General features: G+C 36.2%; 1 long non-coding RNA gene and 1 pseudogene across 1 annotated transcript; one reads left to right on the top strand and one right to left on the bottom strand.

The window, feature by feature from the left end:
* Positions 1–21,170, bottom strand: part of LOC125062089 — a 302,676-nt pseudogene that overhangs the window by 203,155 nt on the left and 78,351 nt on the right.
* LOC125062092 lies at positions 12,908–13,347 on the top strand. Its single transcript, XR_007119176.1, has 3 exons — positions 12,908–13,018; positions 13,197–13,279; positions 13,315–13,347. It is a non-coding gene; the product is annotated as an uncharacterized LOC125062092 (long non-coding RNA).

Here is a 21,170-nt window from a genome sequence, read left to right as displayed (position 1 = left end):
AGACCTTTGTATGAAAATGACAGTTGACGAAAGCTCATTTTCAAGTTAATTATTTTAATAGATTTCAACTTACACAAGTTTTTTAAATAATTAAGAAAACTGTTTGTTATGGTTTAAACATATCACTACATAGTATAAAACAAAGTCGCTTTCTCTGTCCCTATTTCCCTTTGTATGCTTAAATCTTTGAAACTGCACAACGGATTTTGATGCGGTTTTTTTTAATAGATAGAGTGATTCAAGAGGAAGGTTTATATGTATAATAACATCCATTAAATAGTGGAGAAGTACTGTTATTTTTGAGGTTTCTAATGTGATGTCGTAAATAATTACATTTTTTCCGCTTACATTGCTAACGCAGGCTGAACCCTACGAGTTTTATCAAAATAATGTACTAAGTATTATACACATTGAAAAGGTCTACAGAAAAGTCCGTGATGGTATATGTCTATCTCTTATGGATAACCCACAATAACTTTTTTTTGTCATTTACTTTTTACGACAAATTACTACGTCCTTGATTTGAGAACTGGCAGTAAATGTAAAATTAGAAGCATTAATATTTATTTCTTTAATGACGAATCACAAGTATACAATGCGTTACCTACGTGAATAAATGATTTTTGAATTTGAATTTGAATTTGAAAAAATAATAGCTAATTTTCGAAGCGATTTTAACCAATACAGCATTAATCCTTAACCAATTAAATACCTTGAATACATTGTTCATTTAATATAGATCTATATGGCCCTTTACACCGTATGATTTAAGTGAATATTTTCGAAGATATTACAGATTTAAAAATTGCGGGACGTAGTGTTTGCGGCGGTACCGGCCGGCCGCACAGTTTTTCTGTAGTGTATTTAGTATCAGCATTGCACCCGTGCGAAGCCGGGGCGGGTCGCTAGTACACATGTATATTTAAATGTTATTTGCACGGTTTTATTTACTTTATTTGGTTTAAATTAATTATCAAATCTGACTGGAAAACTCGGTAAAATGGAACGACAAAGAGCATTTTATCCGTCGCCAAAGATGGATTGTCTTCGTTGAGTTTGGTTATTGAGATGCAGATAGGAGATCGATCGCCTGTCACGGTCTGATCGCAGATTTTTTTCAATCTGAGATTGTGGATTGATTATTGGGTTCGGACGTTAGTGGAGATTCGTGGAAATTCTACTAAGTCTGACTATAGATATATTTTTGTTATCATTTTACTTAGTTTTCTTAGATGGTTATTTCTTTAGGCGCATGAGGGTAGAATTTATACGGATGAAAGGCAATAATAATATTAGCGTCACGAAGATGTGCAGCGTTTTTGTCGAAGAAAATGGAGAGAGCAATGGAGAGAGAGTGAGAAAAGGCGAATGTAGCATCAAGCAAATAGAGAGAGTAGGGCGCGAGAGTAGGGAGAGTGCTATAGTGAGAAAGATTGAGAGAGAGAGAGAGAGTAAAATTACACGCTATTGGTTGATGTGTTCGTTTATAAGATACAAATTAGAACTTTAGATGGCAATTCTGTCGCATAACGTCTGACTTGCACGTTACAAGTAGTAGTTCATCATGCACTTTTTTTTTAAAGTGCATGCGTACAAAGTACACGTGTCAGAAGTGAAACTTCTTTGGCAAACTAATCGTTAATTCTTGTTCATATTTATACAAATCTAAAACTTTAGATTTCCGAGACTTAGAAGGAGGGAAAAAGGAAGATGTGTTAGGAATTTAATGAATTTAATTACCATTAAAATATTAAGTGTCGTAAATTAATACAAATTATATATATACATATATATATATTTTTTTAATTATTTCTTAGATTTTTATTTAATTTACAATGCGTCATTTGAGATTTCAACAAATTATTTTTCATTCAATATAAACTACTAATACTTCATAAATTCTCTGTACGAAATTTTAATTTTAAAAAAAAAGGGTGCGTGTACTTATGTACGCGCGTCAGAAGTTATACTTCTTTGGCATTATTAAAAATAGTTTTTGATTGCATGCAAATAATTAATTACAATTAAATAATCAAAGACTGGAAAAGGAGTCATTAAAGTCAATAAAGTTCAGTTTACATTTGAAAAATTAAATAAATAAATATTTATTATTATTCTTACATTAAACAAATAAAACACTATTTATCTTTAAAACATTTTTATTTCATTATACTATTTATTTTTATGTGACTCTAATGTCTTCATCAGAACTTTGGTTTGTAATTTTAAATTAATCATTACTTGGTTGTGCATCTACGAGGCTTCTCCAAAACTAAAACTACTTCTTGCTTTCTGCAACAAATAAGAGAATATTAATTTAAGCTCTGTCCATGCAAAACTTAAAAATTTTTATAATTCATATTATAAAATTTTTAACACATTTATATTAATATATAATTTGTAGCACATGCTACAGACCTGGATAGCAACTTTCTTTTATTCTATTTAGAGATAGAGATAATTTAAATATAATAGCGGTGTCTTCCTTGTATGTTTCTTTGGAGTTGTTTGGGGATTCTTGTTGTTCAGTTCGACATGATTTTCTTTAACCTTTCTTTAATCCTACAAAATAATGAAATTGTTAAGTTATGTTGTCACTGTTGTGCACACCTTTGTTTGGCTTTTTTAGTATTCAAGTTATGTCAAAACTGATTTATTACCTTGTCATTGTTGGCTTTATTTGCTTTTGGGATATCAATTGTTTCCAAAATGATTTTATTTGTAATATCCTGAAATATATAAATAACATCTATTAATTTAAGTATCATGGTGAGTGGTTCGCACTCAGGTATTAAGGTGTATTATACCCACTGTCCATTATAAGTGGGAATGGGCTCACTTCGGGTTGGACAGAGTTTCGGTACTACAAATGCAACATGGATGTTTTGAGGTATTACAATATCTCTAACTACCCTGTAGGGGAATAAAGTACTGTTGTGAGCATATGCCTATGCTTGAAAGGTTGAACCTTGAACATCACCATACATCATATTTATAATTAACATTCCTACCTCGACACCATCACAATCAAATTCATTGAAATCTACTTCAAACCATTGCGGTATCATCTCTGCCATATCCATTGTGTCTGGAGAAGGTGATGGTGACTTTGTTCCACCTCCAGTTTTTGATGTTTCACGGCGATAAGATGACAACTCTTTTTTTGTATTCAATTTAGTGCACTTCCACTGATTCATCAATTGGTTTTTGTCTCTTGTCCCTATATTTGCTAGAATAAATCCGAAAAATTACATGTTTTGATTAAATATGATCATTATAATATGTATATATGATATGGTCATTTTTTTGAGATGCAGGTACTTATTAAAATGTTTACTTCTCTGTTATATCGCTCCAAGCCTTCATTTTCTCCTTATTAGTATTCGTGCTTAAATCTTAGTTCTCAATTATTGATATATAGGGTCGTAGAATATTTCTAAAAAGTTGCTGTAACAAACGCAATAAACAAAAGCAAAGAATAATGGTTCATGTTTCAGTTTTAATCAACAATAATACTCGATAATACATACGGATAGTTAACCTCAATTGTATTGAAGCACTCAGGAAGGTTGGCACAGTTTTTTCACAAATATTTTATCATATTAATTAGTATTGATTTAGATAATACTTCTGATTATAATTCAGACGCACATATAAAATTCGCACTTGTATAATGAAAATAACTAGGTATATAATCTTTTATTGTATACAATAATTAAAACTCCTATATTTGTTTAAAAGGTAAATGTCACTGTCAGATGTCATGGTCATTCAAAATTCTCGTTAAGCTGCTAAGCTAAGAAATAGAATATGCGTGAAGTTAGCTTCACGCATATTCTATTTCTTTTTACTTTTAGATTGTATTATTCCCATCTCGCTCGCGCACGCTATATCACACAGCCACATTTTGTGTCACAGGTGCGCGCGCATCGTAAAATTTCACTCTCATCAATTTTTCATAACGCGCCTAAAGAAGTACAACTTCAATATAATTTCTGTAAGGTAATTCGCCCTTCTCACTCTCTCAATCGGTCTCAATCGCTCTCTCCCTTTTCTTCGACAAAAACGCTGCACATCTTCGTGACGTTTCCGTAAAAATTTTACCCTCATGCCTAAAGGAGTTTCATTTCAAAAATACGTAAAGCTCAAAGCTTTTATAAATGACACGATAATCAAAAAGAAAGTTTAGTTTAGAACGGGTTTATTTTCAATTAATTTTAATAATTGTGCAAACATGATATGGGCGTTACTTCTTAATAAAGACATTCCTGTGTAGTATGATTAAATCGTTTGAATGTAAGTGCGTGCTCCTATTACGCCATTCCTCCTGATGATAGAGGACAAGTCATTGTTTTAAAATTATTTAATTATTATTAATTACTTAAAATGTCACGTGGAACATTTAGATTTTTTTTTTGGGCGAATTAAAAACTAGATTTCGTGGGACTAAAATTTGACTTTATAATTTGTCATTATATATCTTTATAGCTGTAAAATTTAAACAGCTTTTTTTATTTTAATCTGTTCTGTGAGTTTAATCTAAATTAGTTAACGTCACATTTGTATATACAGTGGAATCTTGATAACTCAAACCTTGTTAAGTCGAAATCCTTCCGCTGAACCCCTAAATACGAATCTCGAATTATTTAGACTTTGTATCTCGAAAAAAATATTATTTTCCTACGAAGTATTGATAATACATATACTCTATAACTTGAATTTCAAAAAGGGGACTCCGTAAGTCATAGTTAGTAAAGTGGAATTCCCCGAAATAAAAAGCAATAAAATCCAAAATGATTGTTCGGTGCTTCTAATATATTGTTTCTGTCTTGTACACGTGCAATGAAAGAATATATTCATATAAAAATATTTTTATTTTTATTTTTGTTATGTGTATGTTTTTGATTAAGGTAATAAAGTATAAATAAAAAAGTGTGTGTGTGTCAGCTACGACGCACGATTGGAGTTTACTCCTTACGAACGATAAAATGGCGATAATGTTCTGTGGCTGTCGACCATATTTTCATACTAAAGGTGGTAAGAATATATGTTTTTATAATATAAATGTTTGTGATAGTAATAAAACGTACCTACATCATCTATGCCCACATAGGATTTTCTTTTTGTGACCAAAGTTACCTTTATAGTAAGAGAAGAATAAGAATGAACAATCTTTTTAGTTTTAATTTCACTGACTATTTGTAAATGATACGCACAGAGGTCGGGTAACAACTGTCAACTGACACTTTATTGTAAAAACAATATTAACAAACAGTCTAGCAGATGGCGCTAGTAGGTATATATTTTGTTATACATTTCAACATCCCCACTTAACAAAATAAAAGATGCAAACACACAACAATACATATATCCATTACATATAATTTTTATCAAATAAACCAAACATTCCTAAAAAATTATAATGTTTCATTTTACATAAACCCTTAGTAAGTAGATCCGCGGGCATCTCTGAAGTCGACAAGTATTTAATTTTTACAATTTCATTAGCGTCTTTTTCTCTACAAAAATGGTACCGCACATCTATATGTTTTGACCTTTTATGGTGCACAGGATTTGCTGACAACTTATGAGCTGACTGATTATCATTAAATATTGGTATTGGATAAGTTACTCCAGTTAATTCAAATAACAAACTTCGCAAATACACAGCCTCTTTACAACATTCTGAAATGCCCATATATTCAGCCTCCGTACTTGACAATGCTACAGTAACCTGCTTCTTAGTTTCCCAAGATATTGCACAATTCGACATTCTAAAGAAATATCCTGTATAAGATCTCCTATCAATTACATTACTTGCCCAATCTGCATCTACAAAAGCTTCTAACTGATTATTACCACTAGCTAAAAACTTTAAACACATAGATTTAGTTTTCTTTAAGTACTTTAGAACCCTCTTTGCATAAGCCCAATGTTCTTTTGTGTAACAATTGTTAAATTGGCTTAGGAAATTTACAGAAAACACAATATCAGGACGTGTGAGCACAGCTATATACATAAGCGAACCAATTAGTTTCTGATAAGGTAACTTTTTATCACAATTCTCACTTTTAGTTAAATTCAATTTAGGTTCAATAGGTGTATCTGCAAACTTACAATCAGAAATATTAAACTTTAACAGTAATTCATCAATATACCTTTCTTGACTTAAAGTTATAGTACCATTCTCTTTATCCATTGCTACATCCATACCTAAACAATTTTTAATACATCCCAAGTCTTTAATTTTGAACTTAGATGACAAACTTTCTTTTAACAAATCTGTTTCCTTTTGATTATTTGAAAATACAAAGAAATCGTCAACATACAATGCAATAATAACTTTTACATTTTTATCCATTTTTATAAACAAACATGGTTCTAGTTTACTTCTTTTAAAACCTAAGGATTGCAACAAATCATCAACCCTTTTATACCATGCCCTTGATGACTGTTTTAAGCCATAAATAGCACGTTTTAAACGCAGAACCTTGTTCACATTATCATGACTAACATGAAAAAATGGAGGTTTCATCATATACACATTTTCATTAAGAAAACCATTTAAAAATGCAGTATCTACATCTAAGTGACAAATATCCAACTGAAGCTGAATTGCTAAAGCAAATAACAATCTCAAACTAGAATGTCTAACTACAGGTGAAAAACATTCATTGAAATCAATGCCTGGCTTTTGGGTGAAGCCCTTAGCAACTAGCCTGGCTCTATACCTGACATTATTATCATTATCAATTTTTCGCTTGAAAACCCATTTACATGGTACTACAGTGCCACTGTGAGGAATGTCCACTAATTCCCAAGCATCATTGTCTTCAAATGATTTAAATTCACTTTGTATAGCTAATTTCCACTGTTCTCTTTCTGGTCCATTCAACACTTCATTTAGAGATATTTCACTAGCACTTGTATCACTGGTTTGACCTTCACACACAACACTAAAACCGTAACGATCAGTCTGCTTGCGTCGGCGCTTGGCAGGCATTTCCACCGGCAACACGGGAGAGTGCCTTGGCTGAGAAGGAAGCTGTTGCCTGGCTGGCACAGGCTCCGCAGGTTCAGCTGCTAGTACGTCTTCGGAGTCCTCAAAGCCGTCTTCATCAGTGTCGTAGCTTTCTTTGAGTCTCAGTTCCTCTTTCTGCTCCTGATCTTTCTCTGGTTTTGTGTGCATCATGTTCCCCACTTCTTGGGTACATTCTTCCCTTTCTTCTTTCATAGGAAAGATATCATTTGTGCCCTCACTAATATTAATGTGTATCACTTCTTGTTTCTGGTCAATCCCCTCCTCAATCACAACAATATCTCTTGCTAACGTTACTTTGTTATTTTTGGGATTGTAAACTCGGTAACCTTTTATGTTGTCTGAGTAACCAACAAGAATACCCTCAGTTGCTTTTTTGTCCAATTTTAACCTTTTTTCTTTTGGTATGTGTACCATAGCCTTACTTCCAAAGATACGTAGATTACTGACATCTGGCTTAGTACCGGTCCATATTTCTATAGGCGTCTTGTTATCAAATCCTGATGCGATTGACCTGTTCCGCAGATAAACTGCAGTGTTTACTGCTTCTGCCCAAAAACATTTTTTCAATCCTGCATCGAATAACAAACATCTCGCTTTTTCTACAATTGTACGATTGTACCTTTCACAGAGACCATTTTGTTCCGGTGTGTATGCACAGGTTTTTTGATGTACTATTCCGGCCAATTGCAAGAAATTTTCAAATTCCTTACTGCAGAATTCTGTACCATTATCTGACCTTAACACTTTCAACTTTCTGCCTGTCTGATTTTCTACTAACGTCTTGAATGCTTTGAAAAAAGAAAATACTTCATCTTTGGTCTTCAAGAAATAAACAAATGCCATCCGACTAAAATCATCGACGAACAACAAAAAATATTTCATTCCACCAACAGATCTGACTTCCATAGGTCCACAGATGTCTGCATGCACTATCTCGAGGAGTTCCTGTGCCCTGTTGCCAACATGACTGAAAGGCAGCCTGGATTGCTTCCCCTCACAACAAACAATGCAGCTAGTCTTACTAACCTGAGCCTTGTCCGAGTATGACATACCTTTTACAGCACCATCTCTCATCACATTAAGATCTTTGCTGTTTAGATGACCAAATCTTCTATGCCATATATTTCCAGACACCGAAGTCAACAAACAATCCACTTGTTTGATTCTTAATTTATAAACACCTCCGACTACATCTGCGATTCCTACAACTTCGTTATTTTGGTTATAAATATAACAGTGCTTTTCATCAAATGTCACATTATTTCCTTTGCTCACTAATTGGCTGACCGATAATAAGTTCGTAGCCAAGTTTGGTACATATAACACTCCCATAACTGTATTATCGTGTTCAATATCTCCAACAAGAGTAGTTATTTGGATATCACCACAGCCTTCTACAGGAATTTTTGTCTTATCAGCGATAATAATGTCTCTCACTTGGTGTTGTTTTTTTACGTTCAACAACCAATCTTTGTTTGACGTTAAATGACGACTGGCACCACTATCGATGTACCAATCCGATTGATTAAAATTACCGCTGAGAAATATTGCACTAAATGCATTAGATTCCTTGTTATTAGTGTTTAATTTACATTTATTCATGAAATGTCCGTATTGTTTACATTTAAAGCATTTGACATTGACATTTGACTTGCCGACATTACGCGATTCCGATTGTCTATGCGTTTGTTTTCTTTTTTGTTGACAACATTTCGACGCAAACGCATTCTGTGTAGAACTCGTACCAACTTCACTACCATCTTCCATATCCAATAATTTTGACTTAATGACGTCAGCTGTTAACTCAATACCTGAATGCTCCACCGCCATTATCATTGGTTCAAATTTTTCTGGTAATCCTGCTAACAACAAAGACCCGATCCACTCATCACTAATTTTGAATCCTGTGTTATTCAATCGCTGGCTTGTTTCTAACAATGAAGTCACATATTGTGCCATAGAATCACAATTTTCACGACGAATTGATATTAGGTTACGAAGTAGTCCGATGCGTCGCGTGAAGCCATTATCATCAAATAGCTTTTTTAGTTTCTGCCATAGTCCCATTGCAGTTGATTCACTTTTTATATGCACGAATAAACTGGGATCTATAGTTAACCCTTTTCTTGATAGTGTATCTGTAGAGATACATCAGAATTTAAAAAAATGTAGTGTTATTATTTTTAAGCGAAACCATGATATTTTTTTAAGACTATATAGGCCATTTCTTAGTTTCGGAACGCAACTTAAGTTTTTTGTGTTGGTATGACTGATGAGCTGTCAAACTTCACTTTAGTTTAAACTTTAAGTTCCAACTTGTTGCCTCGCAAAAAGGTAAGAAAAGTTATGATTTTTTCTTGTTTTTATGTATTGAATGAGTGGATGTGTTAAGTTATTAATTATAGATATATTTAGCACTAAAATAATTACTTTGGACATTCTTTAATTGTCTGGTTGATGCTTCATGTGACTTTTTTAATGAATGTATCTCCTCGTGCACATTGCCAAGAAATTAACATTTCTATATATATTTGATATGTATTTCATGGTACACACTGCTAGCTTTACTAACAACTTTTACAAAATCGTCATGTATCTGTATGTGCACACTGCCAAGCTGAATAACTGTTCATATAGCTATGCATGGCTTATTTTATATATTAATTGTAGCTCCATATGCTTTCAAGAGCTAGCAAAATACTCACATTGGTGCCAAAACACAGTCAGTCATCAAAAAATGATGAAGAAAGTTCGGATTCTAGTAGTGAATTCGAGAATTTTAATCTTCAAAAACGCGATAGTACTGAATCTTCATCTGCTCCTTCGCTTCCTTCTTCTCTTGAAAATCTTCACATACTTCCTGACGATGAAAACAACCTCACTTCCTGCCCTACAGTATCAATGAAACCAGCGTCTGAAAGTATTTCTTTGGATTCTTCAACTCAAGATTCTCTTCACTCGGTTATACCTCCTTCACCAACTACCATTGTGAATGTTATTCGAAATAAAAAGCCTAGATTTAACCGAATAGTGCCTGAAACACCAGAGTCATCGCCAGCAATAGTAGCAGCCTCACCATCGCCGTCAAATATAAATACACGCTCAAAACAGCCACGGCTAGCTGTCAGGCGCCTTGCACCTATACAAAGAAAGCAACTGAAATTCCATTGGAATAACAAGAAATTTGAACATAACGCCGAAATACACGATAAACATTTACCTTCAGATACCATAAAAACACCACTAGAATATTTTCAAAACTTCTTTGATGATGGCATCCTTAACATGATTACAGAGCAAAGCAATTTATACTCAACTCAAACAATTGGTCGTTCTCTTAATTTTTCAACACAAGACATCAAAGATTTTATTGCAATAAATTTGATAATGGGAATCGTGAATATTTCTACACTGCCTACACTGACTATTGGTGTCAGGAATTCAGATTTTCACAAATAGCTGATGTAATGACACTCAAAAAATTTCAACAGATACGACGGTACATCCACTTCAACGATAATCTGCTTGATGACGGTGATCGGTATTTTAAAGTTAGGCCACTCATTGAAAAAGTACGTGTCAACTTTTTGAGAGTTCCTCATGAAACCAGGTTCAGCATTGATGAAATGATGGTGCCATATAAGGGCAAAAAAGCCGGTAATCGAAAACAATACATAAAGAGCAAGCCTCGCAAATGGGGGTGCAAAATATTTGTTAGAGCTGGCGTTTCGGGCTTCATTTAGGTTTCGACATCATATTATACAAGGGCTCTTACATTCTGGAAGACAGCAGCCATTCAAAAACTGTGATTCTAACGAACGAACGAACGAACTACTGATTATTAACGTGTTTTTATATTTATTTTCATATAAATAATTATTATATAATAGATAATTTGGCAATGTATCTTTAGAGATACATCGATAGCGTAATATATTTATCAATGCCCTTGGCAATGTATCCCACAAGATACGGGTGGTTTTTTTAAAGGGGTAGTTTGAATATTTTTTTTAATATTTTTTCTAGAGCCCTTGGGTCATTAAAGTTAAGTGCTATGAATATTATTTTTATATTCGAAAAAATAAAATTCTGCCAAGTTAAGGGTTAACACTATTTTTGCTTTCGCTTTCGCGTCATTCGGATCATCTTCAGTCGTGATACACTGTTGCACGCCTTCCAATACGAGATAATTTTCCACAGCAAATGCCCAATCTTCGTAATTTTCTCTGCCCCTTAACTTTGCAATACGAGCAATAAGGTTTGTCGACATTTTTGCACTATATTTCCACCAAATTTTTTTATTTAATTCACGTGATAGCCCATAACCTGTAAATGATACGCACAGAGGTCGGGTAACAACTGTCAACTGACACTTTATTGTAAAAACAATATTAACAAACAGTCTAGCAGATGGCGCTAGTAGGTATATATTTTGTTATACATTTCAACACCATTACTATTGACAAAACTCTATGGCACGCTAGACAATCTACTTTTATTTTTTACACCTGTCAACACTGACAATGTTGTAACGTGGCTGTCAAAACGTGAATTCAAAATAGAAAAGTCTGTGTAATGTAATCCATCTCATTCTTTTACACGTTCAATCCATTTGTCTCTTTCTACATAACGCCTCAACTTTTCGTGTTACACATAACGCCTCAACTTTTACACTTGATTTTATTTTTAGATTAGATTAAAATCTAATTAAAAAATGAAAAATAAATTTTTCCTCATAAAATTTCCGTACCGGGCCTAATAACTCAAAGCGTGGGGCGCTCTGTGCCATATTTTTCGTCTATCGAATTCTTTTTCACTTTTTAGTTTGATGTGCTTTAAAAGCGTGTTTTTTAGTTTTTTTTAACTATTATTTATTTTTTAGTTTAATTTTTTTAATTTTTTTTTTCGTATTATTGCATTGTCATCGATCTTTGACAGGTGCGCAAAGTTTGAATTATATCTGTCCGTTGGGTGAGTGGGTCAAAATCGAGTCCGAAGGAGTCGGTTACATACATACATACATACAGGTGAAGCTAATATAAAGCGTGTAAAAAAACAAGAAACATACGGAAATCTGAGGTCAATAGCTGTACCACTGGTTTATTTAGGTCATTGTGAACATACTTATGCCGAGACGCATCGGCGTCGGTTGCGCGCCGTGCAGAGCACCACCCTTCGACGTATCGTCGACGCGCCGCGTTACGTGAGAAACGCGACCATCTCGAGGGACCTAAGGCAACAAGGTCTGGATGACTTTATCGGCGAGCTGGCGAGGCGCATGTTCGAGCGTGCGGACGCCTCCGGCTTCGAGCACCTCCGGCGCCTCGCCCCGCATCATACTCGACCTCCAGACCACAGGCGAGCCTACCCGCGCGAGCTGGTCCGCGCGGAGGCTGAATCTGACGAATCCACATAATATTATGACAATATCCAAGACTAATGGGCTGGACCCCTCCCGTCGGCGTCTCGGAGCGCGCAGAGGATTCGTCCGCTGGTCTGCCTCGCTGCGCTTCCCTCGGGTAACCGAGGGTCTCACCCGGTGTGGTACGACCGCGCCCGCGCGCGCCCGTTACCGCCACGGGGGGGCGCCACCAGCCCCACGGACATGACACGAGAGGCGCTGCGTGAGCGAAGACGCTCCGCAGCGCAAACGAAGTTCAGGGCCGTGTCAGGCCCACCCTAACGACCGTCCCGCCGTTGAGCGGGACGCGTACCCCGCAACCCCCCGCAAGCCCATGGGCGTAACGGGGTTCCCAGCGCCACTCAAGGGTGATTGCGCGGAGGAAAGCAGTTGATGTTTTACCGCCATTTTGGAAACATGACGTTTCGACTTTTGACAGATGGCGAAATGTTGCCGTCTGACATCGCGTCTTGGTTGGATTATGACAGATTAAAAATGGAATGTTTTGAGCGGCACGAAGAGTTAAAATACATGATGGAGAATAAAAATAAATACACGGAGCCGGCGCTAGCGAGGTAATGAAAATGTTTATATTTCTCTAAAACCATTGATCTCTTCCGCATTGTGACTAATTTCACATCGCTTTTCATGTGACCGCCAACTTTTATGTCTCTTTATCTTCTGGAATATCTCTTCTTCAACAAATGTAGGACGAATTTATGTTTAAACCTTAAACTTTCATTCTACTTTAAGGTAAACATTTTCTCGCTAAAAGAAATTAAATGACAACACTACCGCAAAAACCAATCGACAACCATAATAAGTATCGCGGAAAAGTAAGTTGTACTACTATTTTATGGCAATACAGCAGGTCACGGCGTTCATTTCGGGAGAATTTTATAATGCCCGGAACGAAATGGTGCGGTGCCGGTCAATTGGCTAGCACCTACAACGATTTGGGCCAAGATAGGAACGAGGACAGATGCTGTAGGGCCCACGATAACTGTCGGGTCAACATAGGGGCATTTAAACGAAGATTTGGATTGTTCAACTATAGGCCGTATACGATTTCACACTGCAAATGCGATAGGAGGTTAGTTTTTTTTATATATGGGTTTTTGGTCTTTGGGTTTGGTTTGTGGGTTACCTGTTTAGTCGGCGTTCGTAGTTCTTGACAGTTGACAGCTCAATCAGAGTTGTGAGAAACAGTTGACAATTGATGTGTTTGTTTTGGGAACCGCTTTTGCTGTATATTTTGCAAAACTCTGGGGTTCAACGGGATGATACCATTTCGTTCGATTTATGGTTTTCGTGTACATATATGGGTTATATATACTATGTCAACTACGTGTTTGAATTGATATAAAGCAAGATGGGGACATAGGTCTGTGGACACGGCCGCGGCAGTGCGTCCGCCAAGTCCACCAAAAAACCCACTAAGAAACACTGAAATTCAAATTCCAATTTAAAAAAATCGAATAGCCCCCTTAACAATGAAATTGCCCCCCTGTGGGGCATGGGCTCCATTGGGAAACCTGGGTTAGATAATTACGTAATACCTTCGATGGCTGAGGAGTTTGAATAGCAGAGGGAGTGTTAACCCCACAGTCTCCACGTCATCCGTAAACGCATTTTCACTTCATTAAAAAAAGGATAATTATGTAATTACTTAGACAGAAGGTCCCTTAAATAGGAATGGAATAATCTGACCGACGTGGTATTACATGGATCTCACTTTTTACCATAGAAGAACTGAGTTGCTAGGTTTTCATGGCATCTTTATTATGTCAACATAACGTCAATGATATAACGAATAACAGAGCATCAAAGAAATATAAACTACAAACTCATTCATAGACACAACTATGGTCTGACAATTCCGTAATAACTCTAAAACGGTTCGTTCAAAAATTATTTTTTGGATTCATTGGAGTAGCTCTCATAACCTAACTACTTCAATTCCAAAAAGTTATCAATAAAAATGTCGGTAATTCATCGTCCCCAAAACTATGGACTGACTTGCTTACCACGACGCTCAAACATGAGCTGCCGATTTAAGAGAGAGAGAGATTCAGTTACGATTTTATTACAATAAAACTGTAGCGGATTTAAAAGAAAGAAACGTGCGACTTTATTTATTATTGTCAAAGATTTTGGACACCATTTTGAATTATGGCAACTATTTATAACACTATTATCTGTTAATCTGTACGTCAAAAATATCATCTGTCATGTGTCATCGCGCTCTCGTTTCTGAACCTCACCCTAAGTTTTACGATTTTTACGTGAGCTTGACCAGTTTGGGTCAAATCTGGTAATTGAATTTGCCTCCCTTACTGTTGACTGATCTGATCTTAAATTTGGTACTCACCTTTAGTTCTGATGACAATATAATATATACATTGTAAATCGCAAATTCGGCCCCACATAGAGGAACTTTCTCTCCTCTGGGCGGGAGCTCTCCAGTACCACCTCCTTTCGCTTGACGTATTCAACGAAGAGCGATTCGAATCGCCAACGACCAGCCACTTTCCATGGGGCTTGATCTCTTGGCGTTGCGTGGAGATGTGGGGTCTCTTTGTATCTTCTTCCGCATTTACCATGGAGATCGTTCAGAGGAGTTGTTCGTTCCTGCAGTTGAGTTTCATCATCAGACGTCCGTCGTTCCACAACTGAACGATCCTTAAGGCAGTTTTTGCCGCGCACCACCACTATGTGGAATCAGCTGCCCACAGTATTTCCGAACCAATTCGACTTAGGGTCCAACGATGTAGGGTATTTATCACTTAATTCCACAATATGGGTTTCAAATGAAAGGCCCTGATTAGTAGAATAGACTTCTCTATGAAAATCCAATATGGCCGCCAACAAAATGGCAGGTTAATTTTTTTTCACAACCCCTTCGGAATGAAAAAAAAGTTCGTGCTACATACAAGTACACACTACACACGTCAGAAGTGAAACTTCTTTTACTTATTTGGCAAACTAATTTTTGTGTTATTACAAATTATAAATATATTTTTTTAAATAATTTCTTCGATAATATAACGTGGCAATTTAATTTACAATTCGTCATTTGAGATTTCAATAAATTATATTGCATAAAATATAAAATACTAATATTTCATAAATTCTCTTTACGAAATTTTAATTTAAAAAATAGAATTCCCTTCTCTCTCTCTCAATCGCTCTCTCCCTTTTCTTCGACAAAAACGCTGCACATCTTCGTGACGTATCCGCATAATTTTTACCCTTGTGCGTTTAAAGAAGGTTCACATCAAAGTACCTGGTCTGTTGGCTACCATTACACCGGAACGATTACTCCCGTTTCCGCATCGTGTGTAAAAACCAAAATCGACAATTGTCACCTTCATTGACTGACACCGATTAAGCGTAATCACTACGTGTTATCGTTATTACCCTCGTGTTTGCTTGTACACTTAGGGTCTACTTACTGTACTTTAGTACCAAATATCTATGCAACACATAAATTATTTGTAAGATACATTGTGCTATTTGATACTTCTCGGCCTTTGGGAGGGTTGTGCGGTACCGGGCGAGTGCCTAAACCGTACATGGAGCACATGGTCGAATTTCTAAGGCAAAAGCACGAATTATAAAAATCTTATACTAGACGCTGGCTAATGCACAAACCGTGCCAGAGCCATTAAAAATAATAAAACTTTAGAGGTGACAAGGGACACCCAGATGGAACGAAATTCCTTTCGATTAATTTATATGTTAATTGGTATGATAACAGTATGATAGATTTTCTCGACACCAATCTTACGACGAAAAAAAAAAGCCAACATCACGAGGTGTTCTCAGGCGGTCACCTATCCAAGTACTGACCTCGCCCGACGTTGCTTAACTTCGGTGATCGGACGAGAACCGGTGTATTACAATAGCAAATAGCAAAAAAGTGTCGTGACAACTTTTCGTAAGAATTTTTTCCGTCTAGCCCCCTTTCACAACGCGCGATAAGGAACTTCGTTCCAATAATTTAACTTAAACAATCAAACATGCAAAATAAAGAGACATAAAACGTTGACAAGCCAATCGGAAGAGATCAACTGTCACGCACATGAGTGAAATGTCAAACGTCAACAGAAAAAAGCGCGACGCGATGGACATACTACGGGTGCCCGGCACAAAGTGGTGCGGCAAGGGCTTTTCGGCAACGCATTATTCGCAGTTAGGAGGCTATACGCGCACAGATAGATGTTGTAGGATCCATGATTTGAGGTGTCCGTTCTGGATTGGGGGGATGGAGAAAAAATACGGCCTTTACAATTGGAGAGTCAACACACTGATGCATTGTCGGTGCGATGAAAGGTTTGTACATTTTTTATATATAATCTGTGTTAGAATATTTTGTGTGGTTTGCTTACATGTAACACTGACAATTGGCACTCTTATTTTACTCATTTCCCTTATAATTTATTGTAATTATTTATTTTTGTCCTGGTCTTGTATGTTCTATGTGTGGGGCTATGTGTGTGTACTTGTAAATTTATGGTTATGGTTTCTCTTGTGAGAACAGGCTACTAGGTAACTAAAACATATGAATTAAAAATATTATTTCATCAACCAGAATAAAAATAGATAAATTAAACTTATTTAAAAAAAGTGTGTGTACTTATGTACACGCGTTAGAAGTTATACTTCTTTGGAACAACATAGTTGGAATCAACAGAAGCAATAATTAAAAATTATACATACCGACAATTAACCTCAAATCTATAAATGCACTCAAAACAGTTTATTCAAATCAGTTTTATCACTAATATTCAATATTATATAGATATACTAATAAATAAAAATGTGTGCGTGTACTAGGTGTACACACGTAAGAAGTGAAACTTCTTTATGACCTTATTTTGCGAAAAATGATCTACTATATGCAACTTAATGAAATTGGTTAAATAAAGTTTAACAAAAGGCTTTTATTATCATAGACACACAAATACAATTATTTTATTTTACGTTATTACTACTAAGATTATTACAGAATTTCATTAATTGTAATAGAATTATTACTATGTGTGTGGAAACCTGGACCGGATTTACAGAAATACAAAATACATTATAACAATTGTTTTTCATAATCTACGACGACTGATGTGCCTACGGGCTAAGGCCTTCCCCATTTTCCTCCATTTTTCCTTATTGGACACCAATCTCCTCTAGGTCTTAGACTTTCCAGCCATTTCCATGATTTCATCGGCCCACCTTTTAAATTGCCTACCTCTGCTTCTTTTATGGCCTCTTGGTTGCCATAGTGTTACAATTTAGCTTCATTTATCTGCTCCTCTTATGGCATGTCAAGCCCATTTCTATTTGAGTTCTTTTGTTTTATATGCAGACCGGATTTTAATAGTAATGGTCAAATCTTGAGAACGTAGTAAGGAAAAATTCGTAGCATTAGACGCGTTGATATCTTTTCTATACAATCGCCTCGAACTCGAACGCCTAATGGTTAATAATAATTTACACTACATTTCTGACATTTACTGCAATTTATCCCCCCCCCCCTCTCTTCTTCTTGTCAGCAAAAGTAAGCAAAGCTCTCAAAAATAATAGTACATAAACGCATAAGTTTTGCATAGGAATCCTCGAAAATGCATTTCGTTTTCAAGCATAGACAATGTGTGGGTAATTTTTAAAAAAGAAAATAATAATTACTGTTGATGTAATCACCTAATAAGAACGACCCCCGAGTCGTTTTTGCAGTAATACTTCTTTAGGCGCGTTATGAAAAATTGATGAGAGTGAAATTTTGCGATGTGCGCGCACCGTGACACAAAATTAACAGAATGAAGTTATTGCATCGGACATAATTTAAAAACAACATTCGAATAATAATAGAATTTATTTATTTAATTTTTCAAATGTAAACTGAACTTTATTGACTATAATGATTCCTTTTCCAGTCTTTGATTATTTAATTGTAATTAATTATTTGCATGCAATCAAAAACTATTTTTAATGCCAAAGAAGTATAACTTCTTACGCGCGTACATAAGTACACGCACCCTTTTTTTATATATAGCTACTCTAAGTCTGGGGGTACGAAACTTGCATTAAAAACATTAAGCGCTGTGTACGAAACGGGCGACGGCGGAGCGGCGCGATGGTGCGATGCACGGGCGGCGGTACAGCGGTGGCGGCGCGGAGCGACGAGAACAAACTAGTTTGGTTTCGCCGCTCGAGCGGGTGCATAGTGTTGCAATTTTATCACAGTAATAATATGGAAATTATGGAAATTGACAATGAAGAGTTAATATCTTTTATTTTATCAAAACCGGCTATATGGGACAGTAAAAACTTATAATAAAGTGTTGGGAAAACTGCGTCTTCGTTGATTTACTGGATGAACACCATCTCTAGGTAATAAAAATTCTCTCATTAGGAGACTGGGCTCGCTAACACTACGTGAGCGCGACTGCGCGAAAGTTTGTTTCGTACACACGCAAGACACCGCTATGTCAACGCTCCGCGCCGCACCGCCCCGCCCCGCCGTCGCTCCGGCCGTCGCAAGTTTCGTACCCGCAGACTAAGGGAGGGAAATAAACAGAATTCATTAAGACATAACGACAGCTAAAAAACTCTACAAAAAACTTTAGTCTCCAAAAGGTTTATTAATAGAGTCATTACAGAGGTTCCGGTTAGATAAATGTTTTATATTGCATATAAAATGGATAGAAACAGGATAGCTGTCGACGGGTCGATCAGGGACAGAGGTGGCATGGACTAGTTATTTTGAGAATGGTCAAAAGTCAAAATTTCAAAAATGTTTTATTCCTATTGGAGCGTTCAAGTATTACGTAACGAATTTTGGGGGTGTGTCCTTTTGTAAAACGTTACGATACGGGGCGGGGATTGAATTACGCGTTATTGTTTATATTTTATTTTTCGACTTTCCAGCCCTTTACACCACATAATGGTAACTTTTAGTTATAAAGAGTCGCAGACGAAGTCGCGTATACCAGTCTAATATTATAAAACCCAAAAAAAAGAGTGGCGGAGAGTTTATTGCCAGTTCAAACTAATAAATTCAAAATTAGATGCATTTAATGTATAATTCTTTTTTGATGTTCTTAAGTGTACCTCACGTTCCTTCAAACCTCACATGATTAATGGAGAGCCCCTAAGTATTCGTCAAATTTATAAAAAGTCGTTCCACAACTGAGCGTTTTCAAAGGCAGATTTTGCCGCGCACCACCACTATGTGGAACCAGCTGCAACAAAAGAACTGGGTCTCCATGGGCTGCTATGACTGCTCTTTTTGGACGTCCCATAGGGTTGTCTTTAAAAAATGAGATTTATATCGCAATGCCTCTACGGATTCCTAGTCCCAAATGACACTTATAAAAAGGTCCATGTTATCTGGCATTCCTTCTAGTTGGAGGTCATAAATACAGTGCACATGTACTTGATTGACAATTATTTTTTTATTGCTTTTCTTAATGCCTCTTTGGGACCGTGTCCAAATAGTTTACGGCCAAACAGTCCAGTTTTAATATAAATAATAAATAAATTGTGTGAGCTGTGTTGGCCTAGTGGCTTGAGCGTGCGACTCTCATCCCTGAGGCCGTAGGTTCGATCCCCGGCTGTGCACCAATGGACTTTCTATGAGCGCATTTAACATTCGCTCGTACGAAGGAAAACATCGTGAGGAAACCGGCTTGTCAGTGGCGCTACAATCTTTTTAGGTCTGGGCCTCAGATATCTGTTTCATGATCATTTGTTAATCTAGGCAAGTAGGTGATCAGTGCCACATGTCGACTTTTAGGGTCGAAGGCAAGCCGGTTTCCTCACGATGTTTTCATGTCTATGTCAAATGCTTTCATAGAAAGAAAGTCCATTGGTGCACATCGTGGATCGAACCTACGACCTCAGGGATGAGAGTCGCACGCTGAAGCTACTAGGCCAACACCGGTCCAACGCTGCTCACTTCTTCTACTGAATTTTACATAAAAAAATTTTTTAACAACACTCCTGCCCTAACAGGCGACCCCACATTGACTAGAGTGAACAAAAGCTTACAGACGAAACAAAAAAAAGCAAACACAAAATCAAGAAGGAAAAACAAAATTACATAATAAAACAATAAAAGAAATTAACTAACCACTATAACAAATAATAAAAGTTTTGCCAGTTCACTCAACGGCGAATGAAAAAGGTCCGTTAACCTATGCAGTTCATTAACTAAACCAATACACCGAATCATATGTGCCCTTTTCAGAAGGTTAGTCCTAGCCGTGGGCACATGGAGTAACGATGGACGATGTCGCTTTCTGACGTACCCATCAAGTACATTAAAGCTTATGTACTGAAGTACTGCCGAATTACCGTCCTTGCCATGTAACAATTTTATGAAGTACATCACAAGCGCGAATTCTCGGCGTACGTAATATTAATTCACCGACTATCATTTAATAAGAACAAAGAACACACAATTCCATAAAAGCCTTTACAGTGAAACGAATGCTAACCTTCAGATTTGAAGACGATAAAAAAAACAAAGACACGCCATTTATTTTTAGTCAAATGTATAAACAAAAGCATCGCGAGAGGTTTTCTTCGAAGGCTTTAGAGGGTTTTTATTTGTATTAAAAAAAAAGGCATCCGCAATGGCAGGCAAAAAGAATTAGCTGAATTACTAACGCTTATTTATTTATTTATTTAATTATAAGTAATCTTACAGCTAACATACATAATATT

The sequence above is a fragment of the Pieris napi genome, chromosome W, assembly GCF_905475465.1.
Source record: "Pieris napi chromosome W, ilPieNapi1.2, whole genome shotgun sequence".
Classification (NCBI taxonomy): domain Eukaryota; kingdom Metazoa; phylum Arthropoda; class Insecta; order Lepidoptera; family Pieridae; genus Pieris; species Pieris napi.
This window is presented reverse-complemented; position numbering and strand designations above follow the sequence as displayed.